The sequence below is a fragment of the Phodopus roborovskii genome, unplaced genomic scaffold (assembly GCF_943737965.1).
Source record: "Phodopus roborovskii unplaced genomic scaffold, PHOROB, whole genome shotgun sequence".
In the NCBI taxonomy this organism is placed as follows: domain Eukaryota; kingdom Metazoa; phylum Chordata; class Mammalia; order Rodentia; family Cricetidae; genus Phodopus; species Phodopus roborovskii.
Genome location: NW_026126516.1, coordinates 7,603,416 through 7,621,364, shown reverse-complemented (window position 1 = coordinate 7,621,364; position 17,949 = coordinate 7,603,416).

Below are 17,949 nucleotides of genomic sequence, written 5' to 3'. Positions count from 1 at the left end.
CCCTACTCCTGGCAGAAAGGAGCCCGGGGAAGCCTCCATAGGAGCTGCAAATGCTGAAGGTAGCTTGACACAGAAAGAGAGTCACGAGAAGAGGAGCACTAAGTGTTGTCCAAATTTGAAGCTTCCCAGGAACCGCCTTTGCAGAGTCCTGCCTGGGGGATCAGACATCTTCCTCTCTGGTGACTCGGAGAGTGAGGGACTCACAGTGGTTGTCCCTGAGGGCAAGGATGAGGTGGGAGAGAAAGCAGGGGAAGAAGGAATGGAAAGAATGAAAGTGAAAGAAGGAGGGAGGAATAGGGAGGAGAAGGAGGAAAGCGTGGAAGGAAGGAAGAAGGAGGAAAGGAGAAAGAAAAACTTGTTATTCATTTAGAGTGTAACACAGATATGCTTAAAATCAACATATATGTTTAATGGGTCTTTGGAGTAATTGTCCAGTGTTTGCATACACAGCACACACAGTCAGACACATATGTGCACGTGCACGTACACATACTCATACATACTTGCACCCCATACATAAATGCACATACATTCACACTTGCCCCCCACACACACACACTCACACACACACGCATACACTCATACATGCTTGAACTCCATACATACATGCACATGCACTCACACTTGGGTGCACACACACACACACACACACACACACACACACACACACAGAGTTCTTTTTTTTTTCTTCCTTTCTAGCAATTCAATGCCATCAACTAAAAATTATTGCATAAGGTGAAGTTAATTGGGGAGGAGCAATTTTCTCAGAACTGATTGCAGGAACAGCCATGCAATCATCTCAGCGGAGCATGGAGCACAGTGCCAGTCTGGGGCGGGGTGGGTGGGCTGGGCTTGAGGATCTGTCTCTACTTCTGCAAACTGCCTCAGTTCCTTGCTGTGGGAATGGGATGGATAAAAGTGTACCTCCTGCAGATGATCTTTGTGGGCCTTCCAAGTAGTTGGGCTCTGAGACACTTACTTCCCCTGTTCATCACCTTCCTCTCTTTGCAGACCAATTTTTGAAATAGGTGCCTGCATGTTGAGAAGCAGGCATCCCATGGCACTGTGTTCTGGAGAGGGGGTCCTTGAACACAGCATCTAACTTTGCATGATCCATATTTTCAATGAACCCGATGGAAAATATTTTCAAGCATGCTTTGCAAACACTATATTGATAGTTGGGTGCAGGCAGAAACCATTGTAGTGTGTTCTAGCTTCATTTCTATTGTTATAAAAATATCCTGAAGGAAAACAATTGAGAGGAGAAAGCTCTCAGCTCCAGGTGACAGTCCATTATTGTGGGGAAGCAGCCAGGCACATCATATCCACAGCTAAGTGCAGAGGGAAACTAATCTATATGTGCCTACCTGTGTGTGTTCAGTCCAGTGTCTGCACTCGTAAGCAGTTCATAGCCTCCTGTCTAGGGAGTGGTACCGCCCACAGTAGACTGGGTCTTCACCTATCAATTAACTTAAGACAATCCCACACATGCAAGCCCACAGACCAACCCTATACAGACAATCCCCCATTAAGACTGTTTTTTCCATGTGATTCTAGGTAGTGTCAACTTGACAATTAAAGCCAACCATCACACAGAATTAGCTGGAGTGACAGCTGGGCAGGCTTTTTCTTGGCATCTACTTTGGAAGGAAGTTAACACACTAGTGAATTGCTCAACCTCCATCCCAGAAACTTCTTCTTGCAGTACATGGTGATTGACAGAGAGACACCCACAATATTACAGTTAGCAGACTGATAGTAGAGTTGGAGACTTTGGAGCACTCAATCCTAAAATATAATGTCTTTATTTATACTTTATTCAAGGCTTAGGGCGCTATGCAAAAGAAGAGGTGGAAAGATTGTGAGAGCCAGAGGTGATAGAAGACTCCAAGGACTCGGAGCCTTCCAGTCACATCATGACTGATGCACATATGAAATCACAGAGACCATGAAAGCAAGCACAGGGCTTGCATAGATTCAAAATGCACAAAATTCTAGAACTGCGAAGAGGAGGTGGGCACAAAACCCCACTCTAAATCTGGAACATATTTCCAATGGACACCTGCTGGGGAATGGGAAACCATTTTTCTTCAATGGAGTGTCACTGGGCATATCAATCCCACCCTGGGACAGGCCTCATGTCAAGGAGTAGTTGGCCAACACAAAACAGTCTCTCTTATGTTTTGGGTTTCTGTTTTGTTTTGTTTTTGTTTCCTTTCTTTTCTTTTTTGTATGTGGTTTGTTTTTGTACTTTTTAGTTTTTGTTTGTTTGTTTGTCTGGTTTAACCTTGTGGCTTGTTCTTTTAATTTTCTTTCTCTTTTTTTTTTTTTTTTTTTTTTGAGAGAGAACATGAGCACCATGCGGTTGGGATTGTAGGGAGGTGGGGAAGATATGGGAGGAGAAAGAATACAATCAGAATATATTTTATGAAAGTTTTTTAATAAATATTTCAAAAGGAATAAGCAGAGTATCTTACATGTACCTTCCAGGAGCTGAGATTGGACAAGCCGAAATAACATGTAACACTGCGTCCTAGACTCCAACTGCACAGGTTGTAAAGGCCAACCATCTGTCCATTGCTGGTGTGTGTTGGGTAAGACACTTCAGTCCCTTCAACACTTGCTTCCTCCTAAGCACAGTGATTACTTTAACAGTGCTTCTTCTTCTGTACATGGGTAGAATGTTTGCAGATACACGCACCTGTGTGTACGCCTGTGTGAGGTGGAGGTTTGTGTCTCCCTAAATCATTCTCCTCCTTCACTTTTGGAGACAGGTTGCCTTACAGATTGCAGAGTTCATTGCTTTGTTTAGCCTGGATGAGCAGTCATCTCCAGTGCTCTTCTCATTGGCTTTTTCTCGGGTGTGTGCCAACTTGCTTGGATTCTCACATGGCTACTGGGGTCCCAAGCTCGGATGTGTATACTTGTCTGGCAAGCATGTTGCCAGCTAAGCCATCTCTTCCATCTCCCCAGCCCTCAAGTACTTTCTTTATAGGGTCAAAGCACTTACTCTCTGCTGCTGTCTGGGTAAAGTGCCTGGTCATAGTGCCCAATCTTAAAAGATTGCCCTTATAAGCCTTCCTGGCAATAATCCCATGAGGTTGGCATCCTCCCCGCTTTTCTCACATGAGGCTCAGAGAACAGACGTGTCTGGCCCCATGTCACTCCCCTGATAAGGCAGGGTGGGGCACAAACTCGGGCAGCTTCCAAAACCCACCCTCCATCCACATAGCTTAATGAGGGTTTGGGCTTCACGCTTCTCTTCCCTTGATTAGGTGTTAAATATTTACCATCTTTCCTTTATTCCTCTCTACCCTCTTTAAAAACGGTTTAATTAAAATCATTCCTTGAGCTCACGATAAAAATATGTAAATGTGATGATTTTTGTGAAATGAATCTATTGTTTTCCTTTCACTCCCAAAGGACTGTGGATAAGAAGGGATAGATAGCTGTGGGGCTTCCCGTGAATCTGAACAAGCATTTGATAATATGCCGTATAACCGATTTCAAGGTCTGGTAGCCACAGAATCCAGCTGAGTGTGGATGGGCCTGGGCTTAGGTGCAAAAGGGGAAGGGTCTCAGCATTTCCAGACAGAGCGGGTGGAATGAACTCTGGAAGAGCTGGGAAGGCACCCACCCCATTTCCCTGAGAGTATGAGTCACTTTGTGATGCTGTGACAAGATTCCATGACCGAAGGCAACTCAAGAAAGAAAGGGTTTAGGGGGCGCTTGTAGTTCTAGAGGTGGGTTTTGTAACAGAGAAAAGAGCTGATGGAGCCCAGCTCAACCAAGCCAAGGAAGTAGAAGAATGAGTTATAAGTGGGACACAGCTGTGAAGTCTTAGACTTGCCCCTGGTGATAGTCTTCCTCTAGCAAGGCTTCATTTTCAACATTCTATACAACCTCTCCAAACAGCATCGCCAGCTAATGAGCTAGTATTCAAGCACAGGAGCCTATGGGGACATTCTCATTCAAATCGCAGCCCTGTGTCTGCTCTGACTGTTTGACTCTCTCAAACCCACATCCCTTAGGCCACCTGTCCCCTGTCTCTTTTTGATCTGGGGCCAAAGCTGAGTGAGTGCTGACTTCTCCTGGTGGCCCTATCTGACAGTTGCTCAGGGTAACCCAATATGCTTCTTGTTTACGCAGTACTTGCTCTGTGTCATGTTCTGCAGATCCCTGTCCTTGTATGTGGCACACTGACACACAGGGGATGAGCCCCAGGGTTAGCGACTATCTCCCTTAAGTGTTCAGGAAGTCTCTGAATGGCCATGACTTCCTCAAGTACTGCTAGCCTATCTCAGTGATAGGGAGAACAGCCTGTTAGCTCATTTGATTCTACTCTGACCTATAAAGAGCCACAGTAAAACACACCTCTGAGCCTATTTCCCAGGGTGAGTCTGGACAAGGATGCTGTTTTTAGTGGTAGAGCCTGAGAAACGGGTGGGACAAGTTGCTTTAACAAAACAAACAAACAAACAAACAAACAAAAAACAGCTCATTGGTTTAACACAAGGTTAAAAGTACCCACATATTAGGAAAGGGGTGCTGTATGGTGGTGTTTTTGAGGGCTCAGACATTGTGAGTCTTTTAATGATCAAGATACTGCAAGGAACACTTACAGGCCAGAAATGAGTTTGAGCAGCTGCTCACCTTCCATAGCTTGACCGCAAGATCACACCATCAAGGAAGCTGGGAGGTGGAGGCTAATCTTGGGTCTGAGAAGATTCTTCCTTAGTAAATGCCTTAGTCTGTTCTTGATGTTATAGTAACACTCCCTAGAAGGATTGACTTACAATGGTCATAGTCCTTGGTTCTGGGAAGTCCAAGAGCGCCAGCATTGTTCAGTTGTCTAATGAGGACTCTGCCCCAAAGATGGCCACTTTCTGTGCTCTCAATGCTCATACAAATGGGTTCTCTCAGGGCTCCTGCACCAGGGTACTAGTCTCACTCATAAGGGTCACCCATGGCCCAGGCTCTCCCACTCCTCTGTCTCTTAATACTTTCTCAGGAGATCAGAGCTTCCTATATATTCGCCAGAGGACAACAGACCTCAGAAATACCACCCGGCCACTACAGAGGGGGCCCCTGCCATGCCCTGTATGACTTTTCCAAAAGAGCAGGAAAGGCTGGATATACGGCTTAATGGTGGATCATAGGATATGAAAGCTTTTTCCCATTCAAATGATCATTCTTTGTATAGAGTTTATTGTCATTACTCTTTAAAATATGCATTGTAAAGCTTGAGGTTGTGCTTTTCATTCTGCTGGTTGTGTTCCTATGTACTGCTTCAATAGTCAACACTAAACAGTAAGGTTTACAGGAATGGAAAGCTGCTTTGAAACTTAGAATATCGCTGTGGTAACAATGGTTTTAGTTAACAGAGGACAAGGGACACGCTTCCTTCTTCTCCCTGATATCTGCTCTCCAGATTCTGTGACATAGGTTTCCAAAGAATCCCAGCGGTACCCTGAAATTCCACTTTAACCCATCAGTGTGGTTGTCCCACAGTTCCCAAATGTTTGGTGAGACATTATCCTAATGTTTCTTTGAGGTTGATTTTTTTGTATGAGATTAGCATGTAAGCCTGATGTCCTTGGGATCTATAGGCTCAGCTGAAGGTGTAGAGAACTGGAGGGGAATTCTTCTGCACCAGAGGAATCCCCACAACACCCTCAGGGTTTATTGGCACTGTCAGCAATCCTGGGTGTTTAGTGATGCCATGCCATGTATGTTATGGATTCATCAGTTTTCATAAACATGGGAGTCTCTTAGTATTTAGGCATTTTACTGGCCTGACTTTGGAGCGCTGACAACTTGTGCCCTCAGCTGCTGCCACTAAGAACGTCACCTAAGTTCCCTTTTAAAAGGGCCCTGACCACCTCCCATCCTCCCCCTTCGGGTCTCTCTGCCACTCTTTCCTTTTTCCCACTGCTTCAGTCCTCGGAGGCCTGCCCCCTCCCCTTTCCCCTTTTATGGCCCCTCCCCCTTAATTAAAACCCCTCTGCTTGAACTCTGTTGCATGGCATCTTTCTCTCTAGGTCTGCTTTTTTTTTTTTTTTTTTTTTTTTTTAATCACAACAAATAGGTACATTCCTCACCATTGGCTTTCTCTCTCTACAGATCCCTGACAATAGAGACTCCTAACTCTGTCAGTGGCCTCCTCCATGCAAGCAGGACCCTAAGTCATGGCAGCCATTACGATCATCTCAGCCATGCACAAGTCTTTATTAACAGGCTCAGACACAGCTGACCTCCTTTGACCTTGTATGACAGTAAGTTTTATGCTTCGACTTGGCTAGTTAGGCTAGTATATACAGGTGTTTGGCCAAAGGGAGATGTCTGAGGGGATGTTTAATAAAAAACTAGACTTTTAGCAAGGCTGATGATCTCTATGATGTAGGTGGGATGTATCTGATCCATTAAAGGCCTTAAGAACACAAGCAGAGAGGCTGGGAAGGTGGCTTAGCAGTTGAGTGCTTACTGTTCTTCTACAAGGTCCAAGTTCAATCCCTAGTACCCACCGAAGAGCTGACAATCACCTGCAGTGCCATCTCCAGGAATCTGACACTTTCCTTCGGCCACTGTCAGACATTTACATGCACCTACAGAATATGTGCCTACACGCAATGACCTGCACATATACATATAATTACAACAAAATAGATCGTGGGAAAGAAAATGGGCAAAGACCCAGAGAAAAGAGCCATCCCCCGCTCTCCAAGCCTGTCTTCTGTATTATGAACTCTTCCTGAGTTATTGTCATGTGATCAGCCCTTCAAAATCTCTTCATTTCCTCTTTCTCCTTTCCTGTTTTCATACTCCAAAATGACTTCAAATCCCCTCCTTTTCAAGTGAGAAGATCCAGGCATTTGAGAAATTTCAGTCAACTTGAACATACAAGCTTAGGAATAAGGATGAAAGCATCAAATGTGTATTCATACTTGTTAATATGTTTATTCATACATATTTAAAACACCCAGCAATACAGCACTTCTCTGGGAAAGTGTAACTACAGCAGAGCTTACAAATAGAAGCATCACACACAGACAACTGAGGATCCAATAACCACTTAGTCAGCATGAGTGGGTTTGTTTGTTTTGTTTTATTATTATCTTATTTTTGGTTTGGTTCTGATTTGAATTTTGCAAAATCAGGAATATTTAAAAAGCTATCCTATCAATGGTACTCACCCCAGCAATCTGCCTCTAGAATTATCCCCTTGAAAGTTCCCAGGGAAAGTGGATGTTTTCAGAATCCCATTTAAGAGTTCTCCTCCACTCCCTTTCATTTTGAGAAACGCAATCTGTCAGAAGATGAAGGTGATCGTGAAGTGCCTGAGAACTCTCCATTTCTTCTTAGACCACCAGGAGGGGTTAAGAAAGAAAAGTTCAGATGAACACAGCCTCTTTGGTTTCAGGAAAAGCTTGTCATTTCTTTGAGAAAATTTGCCAGCCTGGCTAAACGGTTCGGCAAACAAAGAGGCTTGCTGCGAAGTTGTAGAGCCCTGGGAGGGAGCTGCATGATAGAGGAGAGAGCTAACTCTCTCCTGGAAGGTGTCCTCTGACCTCCATAAGTCACCCACATATACCCACACAAACAAACAAATAAATAAACAAATGTAATACTCTTAAGTGGTTGCCATCAGACTTGTCATCATTTCACCCAAAGCAAACCGGGTCAGAATCCAGGAAAATAGCTCAGATATGTTAATGTACAAATGTTTGGGTCTGTAGTGAAGGACAGTGAGATTTTGTTATAGTTTTTATACTGTTTTGTTTTTGTTCTCTGAGACAGAGTCTACTGTAGCCCAGGCCGGCCCCAAATACACTTCGTAACCAAAAATAGACCCGAGAGAGTTGAACCTGGGACATGGTAGAGGGCCCTGTAGGGAAGGCTACATGAACCAAATACAAGAGCCACCTCTAGTGACCCATATCTTATAGCCAGGCCCTGTCTCCTACAGGCCCCAGAGCTATCAGGATGGTGATAAACTGCATTCAAAGCACGAGCCTGTTAAGGACATTTTTGATTGGAGTTATTATATCCCCTGGACCTCTAGCAGGACTAGAGAAGATGAGGGATAATGATAGGACAGGACCACAGGTGGGGCTGGCAATTCACTGTGGTCTGACTGACTGACTTTGTGTCTAAGTTTTATTTATTGTATTCTTGTATTTATGAATATTCTGTCTGTATGCATGTCTGCACATCATCAGCATGAAGAGAGTGTTGGAAGCCCAGAAAATGGACTTAAGGACAGTTGTGAGCCACCAATTAGGTGCTGGCACTGAATCCTTGTCCATTCCAACAAGCTCTCTGAATTGCATTTTCAATGAATAACTTTGCATAGGTACATATGTTTCTATTTGAGGAAATAATTAAGTAAAAAAAAAAGTTTCCCAAAGGAGTGCGCTGCTGTTATTTCTGTAGGAACCATGGTTCTATAGGTTCCTGTTGGTTCTACAGAAACCATGTGTGGTGGATGGGGGAGGGAGGGGAGAGGGAGGACGAAGGACGGCACAGGACACAGCTGCAATGATGATGAGGTTGTGATCTACCTCTATTATGTTAGGGAACCTATGTTAAGATAACAACCTTCCAAAATTTTCTCATCTTGAGCATAGAGAGAATGTCATCCATGTCACAGTGCTCGGAGCCATGATGAACTGAGGTGATACACTACATACACTGCATAAAAGTGCTGGGCCTTGGCTATGGACTACTTACCAAGTAATAACAGCCCCTGTAGCCTCAAAAGAGTGGAGTAGTTAGTTAAGAGTCATCTCCCTTTCTCTATTGGACACAGCCAAAGAGAGCAGCCAGTGAATGCTGCATGAGTCTGGAATTTGCTCTTAGAATTTCTCATTTACAGCCGTAGACGGACTTGAGATAAATTATGGATTTGGGACACAGATGCAGCTCAGCCTTCCCTGGGAGTCCACGGGGTCACACGGGTGTTCTCTACCTTCTTGTTGGCAGGAACAGGTGGAAAAAATGGAAAGTCCAGACCTCTGAATTCCCTTCATTTTGAGGCATTGGTTCATACTTCAGACACTAGAGGAGGATTTACAGTTGCAGTGAGGAAAATAATGTAATGTTTTTGTCTTAAGAAAGGTTTTTTTCCTTCCTCCTTTGGTCAGGAAGGACTTTAGAGGCCAATGTGAAATCCTTGGGGAAAAAAAAATAAAAAAAGACACTTTTATGAAAGCTATCCATCAAATGTCAAGGATAATAATCAATTTTCTGTCACAATGGACTGATAAAAACTTTCAGTAATAATGTCATGGGGGGAAAAATTTGTGTCAGAACTCAAAACGCAGGGCCCCTATATCAAACGATTTCATAAAAGCCCAATACTGCTGTAGCCCTTGGAGGCATGACAAAATACAATTTCTCATCCACAGGATACGGAATAATTCGCCTTTTTTATTTTTGCACTCAGAAAGGCAAAAGGAAATCTGACTTTCAAAAAAAAAATATTACACAATCCTGCTTTCGCAGGCAGGTGAGAAGGAGTGATCATCCTGGCCAACGATATCAGACACCATTCTAGTGATTTCTCTAGCATCATGCAAATGGCTGCATAATGCCGGCTCCCCTTGCAATGTACAATCAAATCAGCATTCTAACACTACAAGCCGGTGATGAGCTTGGGAATAAATATGCAGGAGCACATAAAAAAATCAAGGCAATCAAGAGGAGCCCGCGTCCTCACTCGGACCTATAAATCTTTGTCTATTTCAATCCTAAGGCCGGCCGAATCAGTGTAAAAATCCAGCGGGGGTGTCATCAATTTCTGTTAACCTCTCTATTCCTCTTTGTGTCGACTCCGGGGTGATGGATTGGTTTTGTCACTTCTGTTCCGTTCACAGTATGTTAACATGGAAGGGTGCGGGCAGGTTATGAGGAGAGGTGAGAGCTGCCCCAGCCTTGACCCTCCCTCCCACACATCTGTGGGGTCACAGGGGAGTACTGTATCTCTTTGTGCACTGAGCTAAGAGCTCAAGGACCACACATGGACTTCCCTGGCATCTAGTCACAGATTGCAGATTTGGAGCCCAAACAGGGCGTCCTAGCTAGGTTTCTACTGCTGTGATAAATGCTAGGACTGAAAGCAATTCTGGGAGTAAAGAGTTTATTTCATCTGACCGCTTGCAGTTTATCATCTGTGGAGGTCAGGGCAGGAACTCAAGGCAGGAACCTGGAGGCAGGAAATGAAGCAGGGGACCTGGGGGAATGCTGCTCACTGGCTTGCTCCCTCTGACTTGTGCAGTTTGCTTTCTTATAGAGCCCAGGACCACCTGTCCAGGGATGGCACTGTGCACAGTGGGCTGAGATTCCCCACATCAATCGTCGTGGAAGAGAATGCCCCCACAGGCTTGTCTACACGTCAGTCTAATGGAGGCAGCCTCCCCTCCATTGCCACTTCCCCTTCTCAGATGACTCCAGCTTGGTCAAGGTTGACCAAGAACCCAGGAGGACACAGGGCTGTTGAGTGAGCTCTCAGAGACGTGGCTAGTAGGAGAATAAGACAAAGGAGGACAATGGCTGGAAACCCTGACAGACTCAGACATGGGGCTCTGACTGACCCAAAGCAGAGGCTTGTGTTTCCCTTTCCAAGCCAGGAATGCTTTTCCATCCATAGTACTGGAGTTTCTCAATAGTCATAATAAACTGTGGAGGGCATGGCAAAACATGACAAGGTTAGACCTGCAAAATATACACACCTATTTACCATCAGTGAACTTTGTAAACCCTTGCTAAGAGGGTAGATCCATGTCAAGTACTCTCATCATGGTATGAATATATATATATATATACACATATATATATATGTGTATATATGTATATATACATATATAATAAAACCATATAGCATTAACTTTAATATATAAATAATATTATGTTAATATATAATATATGATAAATGTATTTTGTATAATATATAACAAATACATATCTGTTATATAATGTATATTAAATTTATTGCATTATATTAATATATTATATTATTATAAATTTATGTGTAACATATAATAAAGTATATATATCAAAGCTAAAATAAAATGAAGACAGAATGGAAAGCAAGAACTGATTTTTTTTCCTCTGTCAGCACATGACTTGTATGTAACAGGTACAGTAGCTGATATGCGGAAGTAGCTGTATAAATGGGTAAAATTAAATAAAAATGTTAAATTATGATTTCTAGTTTTGAGTAGCCACATTTCAAAGCTTTGCAGTTACCTGTGGCTGGTGGTGACTCCATTGGGGCAGAATAGATACTGAGCATCCACACTGTGGTGAAGTGGATAGGCCGGCATTCACTTCTGTCTGTATTACTAAATGGCTTTGTGTCTTGCATAGGAGTCATCAAGAGAGGCCAGATAGTGATTTCAAGTGTATTGTAGCAATTGTTGTTCCTTCCTTAGCTATTGAGCAATTCAAAGACAACACAATAGCATACAAAGAGTATCCATACTCTTTGTTTATTTTCTATTTTTACGTGACATTTCCATTACTCTATTTCTTTAACTTCTGCTTTCTTAATTACTGAAACAGGGGTTCTCTGTGTAACTTTGGCAACCCTGGAATTCACTCTGTGCACCAGGTTCACTTAGAAATCACAGAGATTTACTTGCCTCTGCCTCCCAAGTGCTGGAATTAAAAGTGTGTGCCAAAACCTCATTGAAATGACTTTGCTTTGCTAAGGAGTCTGCCAGACACACTATGGCCTATGGGCTGAAAATGGACGCACTAATTTACAGAGGAACTTCGGGTGACTGACCAGCTGAGCTGTCTCTGTCATTTCTAGAGTTTATATAATATCCTTCTGAGGTCTTTGATGGAGATGAAGACAGATAATTATGGTCATAGTTTTCCTTAGGATTAAAGATAAGTTACAAAGATAGGATAGATGATAGAATATTTTCTTCAATTCTTGATAATGTTAATGAACTAAATATTGTAATTATAATTCCTGCTTAATAACTGTTTTGTTATACGTAATTTTACAATGTTAAAGTGAAAACCCCTCTTTTTATTTAGACAGAAAAGAGGAGATAATGGGGAATGTTCTTTTGTATATATGTTTGTTCTTATTGGTTGATGAATAAAATACTGATTGGCTAGTCAAGAAGTGACATATTGTGTGGCTGATACTGCCACTAGCCAACCATAGAGGTCTGGAGGTCTGTATAGATAGGCAGGAAGTGGCATAACTGGGAAGAATCAGAATATAAGCAAGGTCAAACAGGAAATTGCTCTCTTCTGTGCAGAGATGTAGCAGCCAAAGGAGATGCAGGTGGTCTGGCATTCCTGGGAAACCAAGACCAGGTGGAAATATTTAGATTGATAGAAATGGGTTAATGGTTAAGACAAAGCTAGTCAATAAGAAACACTAATAACAGGCCAAGAGCTTCACATCTAATACAGTGTCTCTGTGTGTTATTTTGGGACTGTCACATCTCCAGGACAAGGCTGCTGGGAAACTGCCTGTAACAAGGTTTCAGTGTTGCAGCTGAGTTACCCAGCTGTTCTTGTAAACAATGCTTGCTAACAGGCTGACTGGCTTGGCAAATGACTCCAAAGGAACTCCAACAACACTGTAAACTTGTTCTAGCCACAGAAAAGTTACTGAACTACTGATGATGGAGCCCTTCAACATCATCCATGGGAAAATTGGGAATCCAATAAAAGATAGGAGACTATGGCTGAAGTCCACATCTGGGGGTGCTGCTGAAGTGTGTGTGTATGTGTGTGTGTGTGTGTGTGTGTTTGTGTGTGTGTGTGTGTGTATTCAAAACACATTCCTAGGAAGAGATATTGGAAATCTTGGAGATAACATGTGCTAGCTCATGCCTCTGGCCTTCTTTTATATCCATGTGTCAATGTGATAGATTGCTCTGAATGACTGACAGGAGAATATCTAGTCTACAATGGAATGTATTTGGAAATGGGAAGTGTAACGATAGCTTTTCAGAGAGTGGAGGGTTGTCTTTGATGGGACACTAGAAGTCAACAGCTGTAGTTTCTTAGAGACTAGTTGTAGTGTGAGACATGAAACCGTTGTCCAGGAGCCTTTCTTCTCCTTTACATGAAGTCACACCATCCTATTCTGAATGTTACCTGATGGGAGATGCCATTCTATAATGCGTTTCTCATATTGGTTAATTAATAAAGCACTGTTGGCTAATAGGAAAGCAAGATAGGCAGGACTAGGAGACAAGGAGGATTCGAGGAGGAGGTAGGAGGAGATTCAACATGTAGCACTGAGAAAGTAGAACTCCGGACCCTCTCTCCGGTAAGATAAGACCATGTGGAAACACTTAGATTGATAGAAATGGGTTAATAGTTAAGACAGAGCTAGCCATAAGAAATGCTAGTAACAGGCCAACAGCTTTATATCTAATATAGCGTCTCTGTGTGTTATTTGGGGCTGGTGCAGCTATGGAACCAGGCTTTCAGGAAAAACTACTCATAACAGTTATCAGTCACTGATATATACACACATATGTGTGTGTGTATATATATATATATATATACATATATATACACACATATATATGTATATGTATATATATGTAATTTATTAATTTATTTATTTGAAATGGATCTCAGTATGCATCTCTGCTTGGCCTAGAACTTACTATGTAGGGCAGGTCCCTTCAAACTTAGAGATCTGCCTGTCTCTGGCTCCTAAATGCTGGTTTTAAAGGAGTGCACTACCAAGTCCTGCATGAGTGATTTTTATGACCTCATGCATTTGCCACCTGGAAAATAGGGGTTCTCCAAGTTATTTAATTCTTACCAATGCTGATGTATCTTTCTAGGCATTACCTATTACCACCATCATCAATGATACTGTAGTTCAAAAGAAGGATATTTAAATGCCAAGAAGTTGTTATGATCATAGTAGTAGTGGTGAGGTTTTCAAAGTCCAAGTTTTAGATTGAAAGATCTAATTTTATAATTTACAGAAAGTAAAATAACCCTCTCTCTCTCTCTCTCTCTCTCTCTCTCTCTCTCTCTCACACACACACACACACACACACACACACCTCTACCTCTCCAGGAATTGTGGGCCACACTTTCAAATAGATCACTGATACTTGTTATTCAACCATCTTTTGATTCATTCTGAGCATTGTATCTGCTCCTATGGCTCTCCTGATCACTAAGTTCAATTGCTAACCTATTCTGAGAATTCAACTCTCTACATATGGTCATCAGTGATGATCCAAGCTGAGACAAGAATTTGTGGGCCTTGAATCCCACTGTTGAATTTTCCTTCCCTAATATTCACTTATTTTACTGGAGAGTTTTCAGTGCAGGGTTGGCTTTGGATGCATCAATAACTTTCTTACAAGAGTATATTTCAGAGATCTAATTTTGGTTTATTGTATCTAATATAACCCAGTGTTTATCGATTGAAATAAAATGAGAAAATAAATGCATACATCTTCCATCTCAATACCTATTTCCATTTGCTTCAGTCAAGACTCTCACTTTCAGAGGAAGAAAACAATAAACTCAAAGTCTCCCAAGTGGGAAAACTTCTTTTTAGGGATCAGATTCAAGCCATCCAACTGGAGTCCTGGGATATAAAAAATGTGTGTTGTGGGCTTTCAGAACCTGTAGGTGTGCCCTTAAATGTCTTGAATGTTCTTCTGAAAAACTCATCATGTTCCTTTTTGATTGATCGATTGCCACTGAACTAATTTAGCAATAACTAAAATTTAACAGTTATAAATATGGATGAATTCTTTGGGAAGACACCCAAAAGGGCACACAGCATCCTAGCCACAGTGTCCTATCCACAGCATCCTACCCACAGTGTCCTATCCACAGCATCCTACCCACAGTGTCCTATCCACAGCATCCTACCCACAGTGTCCTATCAACAGCATCCTACCACTGCAACTCTGTTATGTTGAACCAGACAGATTGAGTAGGCTCCCTATTGCTAATCAAAGCAAGGACTAGATGCATTTAGCTTACTAGTATATGTGGAGATTTGAATGGAATCTTGCTTTAAATAGCAGATCTCTATAATAGGGGCTTCTCAGCACCCACCCTACTTTTGATTGTTAGTCCATGTCCTGTAAATCAGGCTGTTTCCTTCCTATAGAATAGCAGGGAGGTGCAGACATGGAAACTGTGAGGTCAGCAGCAGAGGGTACCAGTAAGAATCCCCATGGAAAGGGCTTAAAGGAAAAGAGCTGGCAGGAAGCAGAACTCAGTAGAGTCTGAGATGCGAAAGGGAGGGGAGGGCAGACGAGCCCTTGTGTGGAGCAGCAGAAAGGAGACGATGCTGGAGAATAAACCTGTTTAGGGAGATTTTTCAGCTGATTGTTGGCTGTGACAGCTTTAGCAAAGCCCACATTTCCCATTAATGCCTGTCCTGGTTTTGTTTTCTATTGCTGTGATAAGCACCATAACTGAAACTAACTTGTAAAAGGAAGGATTTATTATATTACATCCTAAGTCCATCATGAAAGAAAGCCAGAAAGCCAGGGCAGGAACTGATGCAGAGACCACATAAGAATGCTGCTCACCTACTTGCTCCCCCCTTCATTTTTCTTTTTCTAAGCAACGGGCAGACTATATTTCCCAACCTCCCGTGCAGTTATGACCACTTGACTGAGTTTTGGCCAATGCTTTGTGAGATGAATGGAAGAGCATCGGTTTCAGGACTGGCCCTGAGCACCCTGGGAAGGCAGGAGCTGAGCCCTGGTCTCTGGATAACTGTGTGGAGCAGATCCCACCTCCCCCTAACCCTGCTGCCTACTGAAGCAGATGGAATTAGTCTTGCATTGAACTAAATAGAACTGAATGATTTTGTACACATTCTTACTATTTTAGTAAAATGCAGAGTGTGTATTTGAATGGTGTATACCGCTGATGCTCTTGACAACTATGTGATATCACCTGTTGTGTACTGTACTGGTGGGACCCAGATGGGGATGACCTCACTTGGATTTTATCCACACTCCAGCCATGGGTAATATCCTCCTCGTTTGAAAGTGGGGAAACTGAGTCTTCCACTCCCAAGGACTGGCTGCTGCACAGCTGCTGCGTTGCGTATAGGGACAGAGAAAGGAGCTGAGTCTTGAGACCTGACTGCAGCCCCTGCTGTCACACTGTGATGTGAAACTGTCCTGTCTTCTCAGCTGGACCCTTCCTTCCTCCTCCATGTTCCCACGGGGCTGAAAGAAGCATTGATTCCACCTTGGAATAGTTGTCAGCTGAGAGGAAAGGGAGCATCTGTTTACTCCTTCAGACTTTCCTGTGCACTCCGTGGATGGGTCCAGGAGCAGGTGGAGGAGTATGTGTGGTGCTCCTTTGGTGAGTTTCTCCCCATTCACGGAGTAAGCCTCTGCAGAATGAGTGCTGTCAACAGCAATCCATTGCACTCTGTGGTGCTGTTGATAGTGGCCAGGGGCCCTCACCTGAAAGAAACCTGGTTCAGACTATAGAACAGAGTGACATCTTCCATTTATCCACGGTGGGCATCATCCACATCCATGGTAGAATCTGCCACATTCATTTCCTCTCCGGTCTAGAGTGATAGATGCCACCCTCACCCATGCTGACTGCAGGTATCACAGCCACCACCATGGCACACGCTGGAACAGGCGGCTCTGGGGTGGTCTTCCCGGGGAAGGACAACCCTGTTCTCTGTGCAGACGAAGCCTCTGATTATACAGATGCCAGTTCATATCACACTGTTTGGTCACCACCACCTTGACCGAAGACCTAGAAGCTCATCTCTCCCATGACCTGGGCACACTTCAACAGAGTGTCAGCTCTGGGACCATCCTTAGAGAAGGAGGTGGGTGATTGAAAAGGACAAAAGGGAAATTTTTAAGAAGGACTATGAAGCAGAGGCTAGAACAAGGGTTTAGCGAGTAAGGCACTTGCCACAGAAGCACGGGGATTTGAGTTTAAAGTCCCCAAATCCGCACATCCTCCTTAACTTTTATTGCCAACTTGATATAACCCAGAGTCTCCTGGGAAGGGGGAAGTTCAGTTGATCAGATTTTCCTGTGATGAATGCAGGAAGGGGCCATCCCACTGCAGGGAGCACCATCCGTAGGCAGGCGGGCCTGGGCCATGTCAGGAAGCTAGCTGACCATAATCCAGAAAGCACGCTGGTGAGTGGCATTCTTCCATGGTTTCTGCTTGAGTTCCTGTCCTGACTTCCCTAAATGATGGACAGTGACCTGGAAGTGTAGAAAGGGAGAAGCAATTTCCTCTCCAAACTATGGTAATGTGCGTGTGTGGTCCCAGAGCTCACTCAGTGTCACTGGGAGGGGAAGACATGAGCATCTTCAGAAGCTCACAGGCCGACTAGCCTGACTTACATAGCAGAGAAGAAGAGTCTGAAATACATGGGGATGAGAACTGATGACCGAGGTTTTCCTACGATCTCCACATCTATCTGTGCAGTGTGCATGCATGCACACATGCGCGCGCGCGCACACACACACACACACACACACACACACACACACACACACACACACACACGGAGGGGTATGGGGAGGGAAGCCTGGTTGTTCCAAGTATGACAAATAAGATGGTTTTCTGCTGTGAAACACAGTTAAGGTCTGTACTCAATGCATGATGCAATGGTGCTTCTGGCTCAGGGTTAGGTATTTATAAACTTCCTGAAAACAAAGATCTCAGAACATCCCCTATCCTCCAAGAGATGTGGACCCCAGAGTTCTCACACACTACAGATCTCCTGTGACCAAGCAACTAAAGGAACAAACAAGGAACCAAATTGGAATCCAGACTCCACCGTCAACATGGAAGTTGGGATCCATCCATTCGTGGTCAGACCCAGTGATGACAATGGCATTTCTGATTCCATGCAAGGCACATACACTATGTGAGGTGGGTAATGAGGTGATTTATGTTTTTGTTATGCATATCATTAAATGT